Source organism: Polyodon spathula, chromosome 10, assembly GCF_017654505.1.
Source record: "Polyodon spathula isolate WHYD16114869_AA chromosome 10, ASM1765450v1, whole genome shotgun sequence".
Classification (NCBI taxonomy): Eukaryota; Metazoa; Chordata; class Actinopteri; order Acipenseriformes; family Polyodontidae; genus Polyodon; species Polyodon spathula.
In genome coordinates this window covers 6,875,887-6,892,045 of record NC_054543.1, presented here as the reverse complement: position 1 = coordinate 6,892,045, position 16,159 = coordinate 6,875,887, and the positions used below count along the sequence as shown (strand labels likewise).

The 16,159-nt window shown below is 37.3% G+C and overlaps 1 protein-coding gene across 2 annotated transcripts in view; it reads right to left on the bottom strand.

Annotated features, from left to right (window-relative positions):
• The window catches only part of LOC121322112 (glutamate receptor ionotropic, delta-1-like), a 258,746-nt gene that overhangs the window by 113,501 nt on the left and 129,086 nt on the right, over positions 1–16,159 (bottom strand). The gene's annotated exons all lie outside the window — the stretch shown is intronic.

The window sequence follows — 16,159 nt, the reverse complement described above, 5'->3', positions numbered from 1 at the left end:
GTTTTGGATCATTGTCTTGCTGAAATATCCAACTTCTTTTCAGCTTCAGTGTTCTGACTGACTTTAGGACATTAGCTTCTAGGATTTGTTGATATTTAATTGAATCCATTCTTCCTTCCACCTGCACAATATTTCCGGTTCCACTGGCTGCCACACAACCCCAAAGCATAATAAAGCCACCCCCGTGCTTAACAGTTGGCAAGGTGTTCCTTTCTTAAAATGTTTCATCCTTTTTTCTCCAAACATACCTTCTTTGGTTGTAGCCAAACAGTTCAATTTTCATTTCATCAGTCCAAAGCACATTGTTCCAAAAAGCTTCAGGCTTGTCAGGGTTTTCTTTTGCATATTTTAGATGCTGACTTTTGTGATGAGGTCGTAGAAAAGGCTTCCTTCTGGCAACTCTCCCATGCAGATCCGTGTTGTGTAAGGTACGCTGTACTATGGACCTGTAAACAACTACTCCAGTGTCAGCTAAACTGTTCTGAAGGTCCTTTGCAGTGACCTGTGGGCTGTGTTGTGTAGATCTGACCAGTTTTCGGGCAAGTCTATGTGAATTTTTCTTGGTTTTCCAGATCTTTAACCTTTCCATTTAACTTGACAATGTTTCTGACAGTTGGAATTGCTAGCTGGAAGTGTTGAGAGCGTTTTTTTTATACCCTTCTCCTGTTTTGAGAAAGTCAATTATCTTTATTTTCAAGTCCTCAGACATCTGCTTAGAGGAGCCCATGGCTGTTGAAACCAGGCAGAACAACCATCACAGTCTGACAGATTAGAAGGTATGAAGTTACTTCAGAGTAATAGTTCAACATTGGTATTGACACGCTTGAGTGACTGAAGCATATGTACTTAATCACCTAATTAGTGTGACAGTTCATTGGACACTTGATATGGACTGATTTCAGCTGTTAAATTGCAAGCTTTAATAAAATCAATAAGATAATCGCAGAAAAAAAAAAAAAAACGTCACATCTGTCAAGAGAGCAGCGCCTTCGTGCAATCGTCATGTTGGAGGCTGGACTAGGGCAGCGTACTGTGGCTTGCCATCTTGGGTGCTCACAGCCAGCAATTTCAAACCTGTCGAGATGGTATAACCAGACACACTCTGTCAATGACATTCCACGAACTGGGAGACCAAGAGTCACAACACCTGCCCAAGATCGACAGATCTGTGTTATGTCCATTGTTAATCAGCACAATAAAAAGTCACTGCACCTGCTCTAAAACAGCTTGTCATTTTTCGATCACATCTAATGATTTTTTATCCAAATATAAGTGATAGGTTTCTTTTGATGCTCAGTATAGATTATGAAACAGGGTGTGGCCACTTTATCAGGATGTAGGCGTATACTACACACACACACACATATATATATATATATATATATATATATATATATATATATATATATATATATATATATATATACATACACACACACACACACACACACACACACACACACACACACACATAAATGTTTGAGAGGGATTTATATTATAAAACATAAATAATATTTTGTTGTTAAGCTGTATTTGATTCTAGAATTCATTTAAGCGAAGACATCGGGCATTCTGCTTCCCAGCATAGAAAACATTACTTTGTAGGATTTATGAAATGAAAATCCCACCATCTGTTTAAATTAAAACAATGACTGAAGAGGATAAAGAGTAGCTTAAAGTCATTTGGCCAGGCTTCATTTATCAGTAATGCACTGTTAAAAGAAACATTCCCAGTTTGTACTTCTTGCACTTTAAGGCAGGTGCTATGGGATTGAATGAAGGGGCTCAGTGTCTTTTCCACTGTAAAGCTATTTATATTCAGCACACTGCCATGTTAAGCAGCTCCCCCGCCCCTGTTTTATTCTCAATGCAATAAATAGTCTTGGCTATTGATAATTCCTTTAAGCAACTGTCATCATAATGTATGAGGTAGAAGAAAACTGAAATGGTCATTTTTGGCAGCATTTACAAAATAATAATACCAAAAAAAGGAAAACAAATCTGCAATGCATACATAACTCCTTAGCCCCCACACCCCTCTGCCAAAATGTACCCACTTCATTTTTTTAAGCTCCTATGGAAAAATAATTTTTCTCCGTTTGACTTCTTCCAAGTCAACTGCATGCCTGTTTCTGACCTCTTCTGATATTTATGCTTCTTTGCATAGGGCAATATTTGATCTAATGCAACCTAGCAAACATCCAAGGCTCAACGGGCATTCCACAAATGTCTTCAAAAGACTGGAAGATGCTGAAACAGATTTAGTCCAGGGCTATTGTGAACTTCTTCACAAAAAGACATTCACTGCAGGCTCTAAAGACTCACCACTGCATGCCTGTCTTAAGTTTCCCAAACACAGTGATATCAGAGACAGCAAATGTACAAATGAAGAACAACAAAGATAGAAAAGGAAAAAGCAGGAAATGAATAATTCACAGAAAAGTCAAAGTCATTTTGTCATCAGTAAGGATATATTATATATATATATATATATATATATATATATATATATATATATATATATATATATATATATATATATATATATATTATATAGATAGATAGATATATAGATAGATAGATAGATAGATAGACACACACTTTATGAGATTGTGTCAGACCTGACAGAGGACAGTGCAGGCACAGGCAATTAAATCAGCCTGGGTACGGTCACCATCTGCTGTGGTGAAATTAGCTCAGGTTCAGGAGATACAGGGAGACTTGTGGTGGGGAATGAGAATGGGAGATTGGGCAGGCAGGCAGCCGTCTCCAAGTTATAATGAAAAAGAAAAAACTGCGGTATGGGAAAGTGCTCCATGCCCCCGAATTAATAAAGTATGCACGCTCCATCTCTGAAAATCCTCAGCATCTACTGATCTGTGATACAGCGGGAACTCAATAGCTCAAGCAGTCACCTATAGGGAAAAAGGACACTCAGATTAGCCACATCTGGACAGCTTCTATTCCAGCTAATGTCATATAACAGGGGTATCTGTGATTATATATGACTATCATGTATGTATTTACATAAGATCAATGTTCAGTACCGTGCAGATTATTGTTATTATACTGTAATCAAAATGTAGTTACACACCCACATTTATTTTGGCCACTTTATTTCACCCTCAGTAACAAAATCCACATTGCTTGGGTTATTCTTTGAGTAACTGTTTGTATTGATAGATGCAAAACGCAACGCAGGTGCTTTGAAGATGCTGTCTGTGCAAGGTAATGGCTGCACAAACCAGAATATATGATTCGAGCTGACCGTTTTTAGATTGCAGGGAATGAATAATTTAAATGATTTCTTACTTCTGTGCAACCACAAGTATCTGAACAATATTATGTTACCTGATGTAATTATACCATGTAGGAGCACAACATATTGATCATTATCCTGTTTTATCAAGTTATTACCTAGTTATGTATGCCTCATAATATAAAGGGCTACCCAACAGATGTATTCCTCTCATACAATGCACCATTGCACTTACTTAAAAATAATGTATTACTGATAAGAGTTTTTCTGTATTACTGTTTTCAGGAACTCAAATTGTAGAAAGCTTACATATACTTACAGTACAGTCTATGCAGTTTGAAGAACACAGTACAGTATTTAGATGCATTTTTTTAATGTTCCCTATAAGATTATAAAAATGTCTTTTTACCAATCATGCCATGCTACTTTAAGGGTTTAACAGTCATTAAGTTAGAAAAAAAAACAACCTGTGTGACCATTGGAGCATTTATTTAACTTAAAAACTTATGATTTGGAAGTAAAATGCAGAAATGTAATATAATTTGAGATGAAAGGGATTTGCTGGGAGGTTTATAAAAACAGTTATAACAATACATGACTTTGAGGTTGATCCAAATACATTTCTGTAAAGCTTCAGGCTGAACTAAACTTTTAAAGGAGACTGCTGAAGACATCACCATCTGTGGGTTCAATAAGTGCTATGAAACAAACGCTGCTCGGAAACAAAGGGAATGCAAGTTTATCTTCAAAGTAGGAACTCTGGAATCTTTAGGAATGACCATTCTGTTCTGACATATTTAAATATGCATGCAAAATATTTTGAGTGCAAAGGTAAATGAAGGTTAAAGGAACCATGTGGCACAGCCTCAAGTCAATAACAGTATCAAGTGTTAGATGACAATTATTAAGATTACACTGAAGAACTCTGCAGACTGGTGAAGGCCATGCCTCAGAGGACTGTTCAGACTTTTTCTGTCCATCAGTCTTGAATGGTAGCAGGGCATCCTGCTGTGATCAAAAGCTCAACCATATCGTTAAATGCTCAATCACACATTCTCAGAAGAACAAAACTTAGAAGAAACGATGTCTCAGGTAGACAAAGTTTCTGTGTTACACTACAATTCTAAGAGGTTGATTCAATTAACCTACTATATACCCCACAAGGACAATGTTGTAAAAAAAAATCTAAAACAATAAATTTTTGGGCTATCAAATATAGACCTTGTTTAAGTAAACACACTTTATCTTAGACATGTATAAGGCTTCCAAGAGCAATTAATGCAACTCCAATTCAGCATGTTCTTTTAGTCCATTAAGAATCAGCCTATGGCTCTTAAGGCAAATGCAATTAATTTAACTTTTGATAATTTCTTCTAGAAAATAAACAAAAATGACATTGCCATTCACAGAATTTAAGTTTTTCACAAAAACATACACTGTAATTATATGCTTATATTGTATATGGCTACCAGCAACTTAGTGAGAAAAAATACACTATAATGGAAAAGAAAAGAGAAAGGTGGCAAGACAAAAGACATATCTGTTATTTAAGAAGCTAATTCCTAAAATTCCCATCTCACAGCAGACATTAGCAGGCTTTACCCTCTGTCCATAGCAAACGGATGGAAAACGGAAGAAGAGTATTTTTTCTTTTCTTTTGAAATTATTATTTTATAAAAGGTCTATCTCAGAATGTACCATCAAAACAATTGATTGATGGATGGGAGCTCCCAAGTGGCATCGCACAATTGGCTGTGCGCCGCCCGGGGGTGCGGGGGTGGGCATGGGCTTAGGTCGGCCAGTGTGTCCTCAGCTCACCGCCGACAAGCTGTAGCTCTGAGGTGGCTGCATGTTGGGTTTGCAGAATGAAAAGAAGAGGTTGGCACAAGCTTCGGAGGACAGCGTGTGTTCATCTTCGCTGCTCCCGAGTCAGCGCAGAGGTGGTAGTGGTGAGCTGAGCCTAAAAATAATTGGCTATTCTAAATTAGGTGAAAATGATAAAAAAAAAAAAAAAAAAAAAAAAACACTAAAAAAAAAAAAAAAATTGTTAACCACTGATGATTCTAATTTTTTATTATTTGATTTCATTTTTATACTAACAGTGTACAAATGTTCCTCCGTTTTATTTAAAGTCCTTTTTTTTCTTCTCTCCCGAAATACGACATGCAGGCCGGAACGGAACAAAGTGTTTTAAGTGTTTAATTCACTGGTCTGTGCCTGCTGCTGATTTTTGTCCTTTTACATTCATTGATTTTCTCCCCCTCTATTTTTGCAACTGTTACTTAGCAGCTGAATCACATAATCTCTCCATGCAAAGGACGGACAATGTGTGTCAGATTATGGGTCCATGGAAGTTAGGTACCAGAGCGATTTTCTATAAACCTGTAATAGACTCTTTTGCTGTGAATCCAGTGTCAACTGTACTTGTAGTAAAGATTCAGGGTGACAATACCAAAGAGGTAACAATATTTTAGGTGATTTAAAAATCCCTACTTACATGATTTATGTTTTGTTATGTTATGTCATTTATAACAGTGCCTGTGGCACAAAATTATGACCTTAAATTATTACCACCCACAAAGCAGACAGGAATTAAATATTATCATAACTTGCAACATTTTTTGCTTTTCTAATCAGGTCTAAGCTTAACCCTTCTGATGCTGATGACTTTGATTTCAAATCTGGGAGGATCTGGGAATAGGATGGGATACTCTAGCTGGGGATGGGAGGCCGGGGCAGCTTGGAGGGGATGGAAAGAATAATTCCCCCATTCTATCTGTCACTGGTTAAACTAATTATGCCACTGATCTGTAGATGACCTGGAGGGCCCTGCAGTATTGTTTAACATGCTTCTCTTGTCTTCACCATAGTTACACTGCTGCATGCATTTATATCTTACCATGGTATACCAGTACAACAGTACATATCTACAGCTTCCTGCAAGCCAACCCTAAATGACCTGCTTGTGAAGTTGTAAGATTAGTGATACGGTTAACTAGAAGCAGGCAGCACTGCTGTATTCTGTACACCTCATTAAATCAAATCAGTGGAGTTTATCATCTATTGAGCCTGTTGTAAATGTGCTGCTTGGCGTGCATCATTTTCTTGGTACCCAAATAGCACTGCATATTCAATAAAAAAAAAAAAAACTGTATGATTTAAGAAGTAATGACAAAACATTGGTGTCTCTCTCTATCTGCCAATTAAGTAAATTATGGCAACCTTTTAAGGGTCTCTTGTAATGTCGCTCTCAAAATGACCAACAGTAATTCTACCTGAAAATCATTGCTGATGCAGATGTTGGTAGTCAACACAACACTTCTCATAAGGAACCTGTCTACTGCATAAGGTTTTTGTCTTGTGTATTGCATTTGCTGTGATATGTTCATCTGGGTTACAATGCTGGTTCACTAAGACAAAACAAATGCTGAGAAGCAATTCCATGCTTCGATAAGGAGCATACTACTTTTCTATTCCATGATGTATAGAGTAAATTCATTCCACTGCCCCTCTATTACTCTGAAAGGGAAGGAGGTGATGGAGGCACAATAAACCCATAAAATATATGAAACCATTTTTTAAATACACGACACAATTTTTTTTTATTACATACCACATGCTTTCTATATTTATTGACCTATTTCTAAAATTTAAAAATATATATTTCAGTGTATGGTTTTCTTAGTAGATTACAGCAGTTTGTTCAACACTCATTTCTCTTGATCCTCATCTAAAATTAGCAATGCAGTGGGAGGTTTATAGAGAGTTAGCCTGTCAATGTCTGCATGTAAACTAACCCATTAGTTGTCAGCATTGTGATAGGTTTACTGACGTGCTTTATGACTCATTCAAGTGAAATCTTGTATTGATGCCATAGCTGTTGATGTGCCACATAAAGAAATTACAAGTGCTTCGAATAACTGGATGATTCACTGCTCCTGTGACTACAAACATACTAGCATGCAGCAGCTTTTCTGCTTGAACTGTTTTCTGTAACTTTGTTTTACTACTTGTAAAAAAACAAACAATCAGCACTACAACCACAATGGAAGGAATATATACTAAGAGATAATGACACTAGCATATGAAGGTTGTGCACAGCTACTATATAAAAAAAAGTGTAGATTCAAGCAACAGCTCTTTACTGAACATTCTCCATAATGCAGCAACAACTGCTGTAGAACATTTTAACATATCTAGAACGCTCCACCTATATTGCTCCTCTTGTACACACAGCTACCCCTAGTGTTGTAATGCAGCAATAAGTAGCATACCATGATTACAATGGCATTAGTCAATGGCCAAATGGTACCAGTAGTACCATGCCAGTGCCAATGTGCTTTTGTAACAGGAACTCTGGGAAACCTTTTGACCCATATCCATTGTGTTACCATTGCTGGTAATTGTGTGGTCTGCTTATGGACCACGTACAGTAGTCTGGCAGTGGTGCACATTCTGCTGAGGTTCAATGAGCTAATTTAGGACCTCATTTGAATAAAGACCTGAGGTTATATTCATAAATAACTTAAGTTCTGAAATGGTAAAATTGGTTACTTATCTGGGTTTCTTAAGTGGAGCACTTAAATATTACGGAATTCATAAAACATCTTAATCTTAGTGGGGTTCTTAACTCAAGCCTTAATTCTAAAACACCTATGCAGGTGCTCAGATGGTATTGGAGAGAAGGATGGCTATTTGTAGAGAAACAGTACACATCACCGCAAGACCTCAGTTCTTTACAACTATTCCAACCTGTAACATCATGGTTTTAAACAATAAACAGATGAGCCTGTAAGCAATAAAGGTTTATAAAATATGTACTAAGTCATATTAAATTGTGTCACATGGACTCATACATACGGCTGCATACATACATTATTACACAGTCTGGTTAATACATTCCGTCTACAGCACACGTTACTGTACATACAAGGACAATGCAAATCTATGGTCAATGAACGCACTACAGTCTCATAGCTGCCTGGCTTGTTACATCTACATCCCTTGTTTTGCACAGACCTTGAACATGTTTCAGAGCATGTGGTAAGCTATTTTTTTTTTTTTATCTCTAACAGATGGTTGCTAGTGAGCATTTGATATAATGAGGCGAAGATATCAACAGTAGTCGATGTTCACTTCAAACCCACTCCATTTATTAATTTAATTCTAAACATGTTTGAGACGATTCACAGTTACTATCATTACAAGTATTCAATATGATTTAAAAAACATTTTTGTTAAATACTGGCAGAATTCAGGTTCACATTTCACAAGATACCCATTGCTAAAATCAGTTTAGTTATTTAGGGTTAGGCTTAGTGCTTAGTGTTTCTTTGTTTACATTTCTCTCACTATTTAAGTAAGATTAAATTTAACTAAGATTTACAAAGGAAAACAGATTAATCTTAGTTGCATAAGTATTCAACCCCTTTGCTACTGCAGCCCTAAATCAGCTCAGGTGCAAATGATTTGCTTGAAAGGTCACAAAATTAGTGAAATGGTGTGTACACAAAGTGGTTTAACTTGTAGATAATTTCCCTCAGGTATATAAAGACTTTCAAGCTGCAACTCACATAGTGATCCAACAAAGCAACCATGAAGACCAAGGAGCTTTTGAAACAAGTCAGGGATAAAGTGGTACAGAGGTACAGAGCAGGTGAAGGGTACAAGAAAATTTAAAAGGCGCTGATTATCCCTCCCAGCACAGTGAAGTCCATCATTAAGAATTAGAAGATGCAGACACATCAGGTCACCCTCCCAAACTGAGCAACAGGAAACTGGTTTGGGATGTCACTCTGAAGCCAACAATGACTTTGAGAGATCTGCAAAGTTCTGTGTCTGAGATGGGAGTCAGTGTTCACAAATCAACAATAAGCTGGTCCCTACACAAAGCTGACCTGTGTGGACGGATGGCAAGAAGGAAGCCATTACTCAAAATGCCTCATCTTAAAGCACATATGTAGCTTGCGAAAAAGCATGTAGATGATACTGCAGACATGTGGAAAAAGGTTTTGTGGTCAGATGAGACAAAAATATAACTTTTCGGACTAAATTCCAAGTGGCCCAATACTGCACATCACCCAGTCAACACCATCCCAACTGTCAAGCAAGGTAGCGGCATCTTGTTATGGGGATGCTTCTCTTCAGCAGGGACTGGGAAGCTTGTCAGGATAGAGGGGAGAATGGATGGTGCAAAGTACAGGCGAATCCTTGAGGAAAACCTGTTTGAGTCAGCCAAGACTCTCAAACTGGGGAGGAAATTCACATTTCAGCAGGACAATAATCCAAGGCACAAAGCCAAAGCCACACTGGAGTGGTTAAACAAGAAAATAATTAATGTTCTTGAGTGGCCCTGACTTGAATCCAATTAAAAATTTATGGCGAAACTTGAAAATTGCAGTCCATCGATGATCCTCAACAAACTTATCAGAACAGGAGCAGTTTTCCAGTGAAGAATGGGTAAAAATGTCACTATCCTACTGTGCAAAGCTAGTAGAGACCTATCCAAAAAGACACATAGCAGTAATTGCTGCAAAAGGTGCTTCTACCAAGTACTGACTTAAGGGGCTGAACATTTATGCAACCAGTAAATTTCATTTTGTACATTTTCATTGCGGTTTTGCTGACATTTAACCTCCTCCTCATATAACAGTGTTCAGTTTAACCACTACAGCTCTGAATAAAAAAAAGTTCATTTGAAAAACTGTGCATACATTATTTGTAATTCAACAAAATGTGACATTGTTGGTCGGGGGTGAATACTTCTGCAAACCACTGTATATATAAAGAGGCATTTTCAATACCAGGTTGTTAGGATTGTCCAGGTAAGAGCAAGATAAGATCAGCATCAACTCAGAGGCAGGTAAAGACAGATTCAGAAAGACAGAACACTTCATATTGAATGTACAAATTGTCAAGGATATGTTCACGGAATTAAACTAAATATTGCTTCCCCAATATCTTAATTGTGGTCGGAACTTACCAGGATCCCCCCCACCCCTCCCTCCAAGCTAGCTTTTTTACAGAAAAAAAATGATGTGAATCACTATCATCTGTATATAATGAAACTTCCTTTGTTTTTGTACTGGAGAGCTGTGCGTGTCTAATGTGGAACTTTTTCTAGCTGTTGCCATCTTGTACAGATTGAAAGCAGAAATATATCCTGCTGGCTCAGAATGGTCACAGACTGCTAGCCTCCAAAAGACCTTTCAGAACTGAGTTTGGGTAATAGATGATAAACTGCATTCGCTTTTCATGGCTAATACAGAGATTACGAGGACCCTTCATATTTGTGCATGCTGATTAAATAAGAGGGAAGAACCCAAGGGAACTACATCAGATTACATTTTTTTTCTGCTGGGAAGTTAATTGGCCAACTAGGCAGAGGTAAAAAGGTGGAATTAGGAGAAACAGGTGGGAAACTCTGTAGAGTTCTGTAGAAAATTTTAAAAACAGGTTTTTAGCTAAGCCAAGGTTGAAAGCATCCACTAATATGAGACGTACAGCCAATCCCAGTAGGGCTACAAACTAACATTAAGCCATATTGTTATGTGGTATTTCTTACTGGTGTATTTGTTAAATATACTGGGGGAAGTGTGTTGCAGGAGGACATGTTAATGGTTTTGAGTTTGAGTTTTAATGACTGAACCAGAAAAGAAAAAATATATACAACGTGATTCGAAACAACAACAACCAGAACACTTTTTTTAAGGTAACTGAGATATCCTAGAACCATACAAGTTTTAGTTTAAAATTATGAATGTTGTTTTAAATACTGGGTCACCTAAGCTTCAAGAGGTTTTGTATAATGCCTAGTATAAGAAAGAATATTCAACCTAACCTTCAGCTCTTTAAATACACATATCCAGTCAGCAGATTGGAGCAGAGAGAGTTTTCCATTAAAAGACACATTGCCATCAAAAGGCACGTGTTTCAGCTATTGTATGGCCCATATACTTTTATTAACAGCACAGCATTTAGATTAGGTCATTAAAATGATGGAGGGTGGCTTTAAAGGGGCAGTGCTCACTTTTCTTTTTCCTCCTTTGTTATGATTCATCTTTTTAAACATGAAGCTCTATTCACAAAGCATGAGTGCAACATTTTAGGGAATTGTGACAGGAAATGAATGCAGGCCGGAATGCAGGAAGAACAACACACAAGGTAAGGTACTGCAGGGCAAAAGACATGCTGTGCGCCATTTATTCAAATACAAAAATAAATAAAAGGTTCAAACCAAAAAACACTGCTCACAGAGCAAAAGCAAAGGCTTAAACAAAAATAATCACTAACACAAAATAAACGCTAAAGTCAGGCTGAGCAACTGCCTTCACTGATCCTTAGTTCTTACTTTCAAGTTTCTCTCTCCTCTCTTGATCTTGTTCCACCTCTCGAACATCCAGAGAGTGTTTTTATACAGGTGACCATCTCCCAATTAGCAACAAATTAATCACTTAATTCGAGAGATGGCCACCTTCTGCACAAGGTTTTTAATCATTCCTGGCAGAGGGCGGGCTGCCAATCTCGCCTCTGCCAGAACACATCTAAATAAAAACAAAACAAACTCGGCTATGCCGTCATATACAATAAATAAATCATAATAAACAAATATAAAATAACACTGGGGCGGAGGGGGAGACCCCGTTCTAAAAATAAATAAACAATACATTTACAGGGCTCCTAAGTGTTTTCTAAAGGAGTATTTAACAAATGCTTTGAAAAGCCCCTCTAAAATAACTGAAAATACTGCCCACAGTAATGAAATGGTGGAACTTTCTTATTTCCTAAATACATTAAGAAAATAAAGAAATAAAGAAACTACAATATCTTAGTGAATGCTATCCACCCTTTTTCAAATTTAGAATAAATAGTACAACACTTAAAAGTGTTTTGGATAACATGGCGTTCGTGTTGCCCTAAATGAAAAATGGAAATCTCAGAGCACCAAACTGCATTGATAAAGAAATAAAAGACGGCTTCCGCAACATTTCTATGCAATTCCTTGTGATTTTGAGATAATGAAAGGCCAATAGTTTTGACAAGGCAGAGCAGTACCATTCTAACCACTGGATTCCACTGATTTTTTCAGTCTCCATTGCTGTCAAAGCAGCATAATTAACCAGCATGATTTTCAATGCATATTTCAATTATAATATAAACCAACGCCATCCCTCATTCAATTAAACTCATACAGTGCAAGACAGTGTATTATTTTTAGAATGGAGAATAATTAACCCTCTCAGAGAGCTTTAAATAGCAACAGACAAGTCTCCCATGTGGAATATAAAAGACATTCTTGAATGTGGGATGATACCCACCTGCGAGGCAATGTAGAAGCTAGGATAAATAAGCAGTGTCCTATAGGTAAGTTTTTAATGTAGACTCAGATTAGTGGAGATTGTTGATAAAGTGAATGTCTGGGAGCAGGAGTTTCAAAATGAGAGTACCTGGCTATGGGAAAGAATGCAATTAATGCCTGATGAGTCACTAGCTGCACAGAAACAAGAGAAAAATTCATTTTAAACACAGACCATTGAAGGTCAGCCACTGTGTTGTGCAGTACTTAAGAACATAAGAAAGGTTACAAACAAGAGAAGGCCATCTTGCTCGTTTGGTTGTTAGTAGCTTATTGATCCCAGAATCTCATCAAGCAGCTTCTTGAAGGGGTCAGCTTCAAAAACATTATTGGGCAGTTGGTTCCAGACTCCCACAATTCTCTATGTAAAAAAGGGCATTATTTTCTGTTCTGAATGCCCCTTCATCTAATCTCTATTTGTGCCCCCCCTAGTCCTTGTTTCTTTTATCAGGTTGAAAAGGTTCCCTGGGCAGTCATTGTCAATAACTTTTAGAATTCTGAATGCTTCAATCAGGTCGCCATGTAGTCTTTTTTGTTCAAGACTGACTAGCTTAAATTCTTTTAGCCTGTCTGCATATGGCATGCCTTTTAAACCAGTAATAATTCTGGTTGCTCTTCTTTGCACTCTTTCTAGAACAGCAATATCTTTTTTGTAGCAAGGTGACCAGAACTGAACACAATATTCTAGATGAGGTCTTACTAATGTATTGTCAAGTGTTAACAATAAATGCCTTGATTTAAATTCAACACTTTTCACTATATATCCAAGCATCTTGTTGGCCTTTTTTTTATAGCTTCCCCACATTGTCTAGATGAAAACATTTCTGAGTCAACATAAACGCCTAGATCTTTTCCATAAATTCTTTCTTCAATTTCAGTATCTCCCATATGGTATTTACAATGCACATTCTTATTGCCTGCATGCAGTACCTTACACTTCTATATTAAATGTAATTTGCCATGTGTCTGCCTAGTTCTGAACTTGAACTAAAACTGAATTATTATGCAGTCTGCTTTAATCAAGGAAACTTCAATGAATCAGCAGGTAAATTATTGGCAAGACAAACACTGCAGAAAGAAAGGAGAATTTATATATCCTTAGAGAAACCATACCACTGCATTGCCATTAAATAGCACTTAGTCAGGGCATGTTTTTGTGTGGCAGACTCAGCTGTAGCTTTCGGAAGTCTTTAAAGTCAGTTAAGAGAGAATTATAATAATCCAATTGTCCAAGTGTCAAAATTGTGAAATGTTTAACTAGTGATAATACGTGGCTTGATACTGCCTAGGCTGTTTGCACTGCTCTTGTGCAAAAGCCTACTCATTTTCCAAGAATGTATTCTGTTATAGTAATATTCTGACAAATTACAAAAAATGCTATTAGTGGAGCATTCACTGTGCCTTGCCTTTCGCATGTTCAGTTCAGCTTGTTAGGCAGCCTGTGATAACTGGAACAGAACTGTAGTTAGGGGGCAGTAGGTAGTAATTAAGACAGCTGCGCAAGAAAGGGTCAGAGCTGTGAGTGTGGGGCAGCACAGTCAACTCTTTCTGCATGGGTAGGCAAGCTGTTTCAGGCTACATACATATAATGATAATTATTATTATAATGTTGGCTTATAGTGTGGCTTTCATGACAGAGCTGGGAACTCAATTAAACAACGCTGCTGTCCTTAAAATTGTTCTTAAAGAAGTACTGAATCAAAAACTATGACCGATAATTCAGTAAATAAGTTATTTTGATAAACTATGTGTATAAAAATAAGAATCAGTGTCCTTTGAACTGCTGTCCATATAATGTTCACATGACCTGTATTACAGCAGCCGATCGATTTAGCTTATTCATTCCCAACAATATGTTCCCCAACATGATCTAAAGTAGGACACACTTTTATATGTTAGTGTTGATGTACCTGATTTTACAATCCTTTCAATAACACATCAAGAAAATCTTTAAGTTAGGGATTTTTTTAATTTTATTACAGTGAGACACTGACTGAGCCAACTCAAGGGCAGATGAATAAAATAAATAATACTACAGTAATACAAATTCTCTCTCTGTGTTAAAGCGATTGCAGTTTACAAAATAATTTGATAACAGTTATATTTGATTCTCAAGTGTGAAGTTTTGAAGACAAACATGTATCATTGCAAACATTAATTTAAAACTTGAAATCGGATACGACAGAAGGTTAGAAAAAGTTTTTTGCTTGCTGTACTTTCAGGAAGTCTGTTATTGTTTCACTTCTGGGTCAAAGCATGTCATTGGCTGTATAGTCAATTCTGGAAGGTGATGAAGACAATGGGGACAATTCAGAGAAATATTTTAAAATAAATATACATGTTCACTGTTTGTGTTTCCTTCAGAACTGCACATTTGAGACCTATATAAGGAATGCAATTATTTTGGCATTATGCTGTTAGCCATTTCCACTTAAGGAAGATGACACAAGGAAGACAGCAACAAGCATGCATATTCACAAGTACACATTATTACAATTTGATTTTACTTTAGTATTGTTGCTGATATGCAACTGAATAACTCAAGTCAAGATATTGTCAATCCCAGTAAGGGGTCCTACACATGGTCACACTATTTAATGGCCATCTTTTAACAAATTAACAACCATGTAACAAATATGTTAATATACATTATTTATTTTGAAGTTAATTGATAGTTAATACATAATAGGCCACATAAAACTGCAAACATCAGAGCCCTATGAATTATCAATTCTCAGTCAATCATATATTTGAAATTGATTCTAACTTTTTACTGTAGTAATGTTTAACCGGGCTCATCTGCATTTGTGGGTTATAGGACTTTTAACCTGGGAACAAGCACAGAAAATACAGTCCTTACAGTGTTGAGGGTTTAACCGAGTCAAATTGAAAATAAAGTTTGGAGAATTTCAAATCTACAGAGCAAAGTACAAAGGAAAAAGGTTATTCTAATGAGAGGTATATGAGGTGATATGCATGCTGTTCAAGCTGCACTTGGAGACAGTAACAATCGTTTGATTTGATGCAGCGGAAGGGCCTTTCTTCCTCTATAGAAGCCAGCCACCAGTTGGATGGCATCAATGTAGGTCCCTAGTGGGTTGAGGTGCCCATTCAGAGCAAGAAGGTAGAATTAAGAAACCACATTGTGCCAAATATGAAGTACCCCACTTCCCCTGCCAAGAACTGTCTTGCCCTTGAGTCGACATCTGCTAAAACACACAACAGATAACCAAAAAGAGAGAAGGGGAAATAGGCAGCTGAGTGGATGGAATGCTTTTGTGGAATAGAATTTGCGTCTAGATAGTGTTAGGAGGGAGTTGGAGGAAGGATGGGGGAGAGGGGAAGAGCTGGAGAGCGGGAGAGGGAGCAAGGGAGGATGAGAAAGTGAGAGGGGAGAGAGGGAGAAAGTTAAGGTGAGATGTAAAAGTTAGAGGGGAGAGATAAAAAGAAAGGGATTCTAGGGGAAAAAGAGGATGGGTGGAAGAGAGGGGAGAGAGAAAAGGGGGAGGAGGGAAGGACTCTATCCCTGGTACTAATGTGCAGAG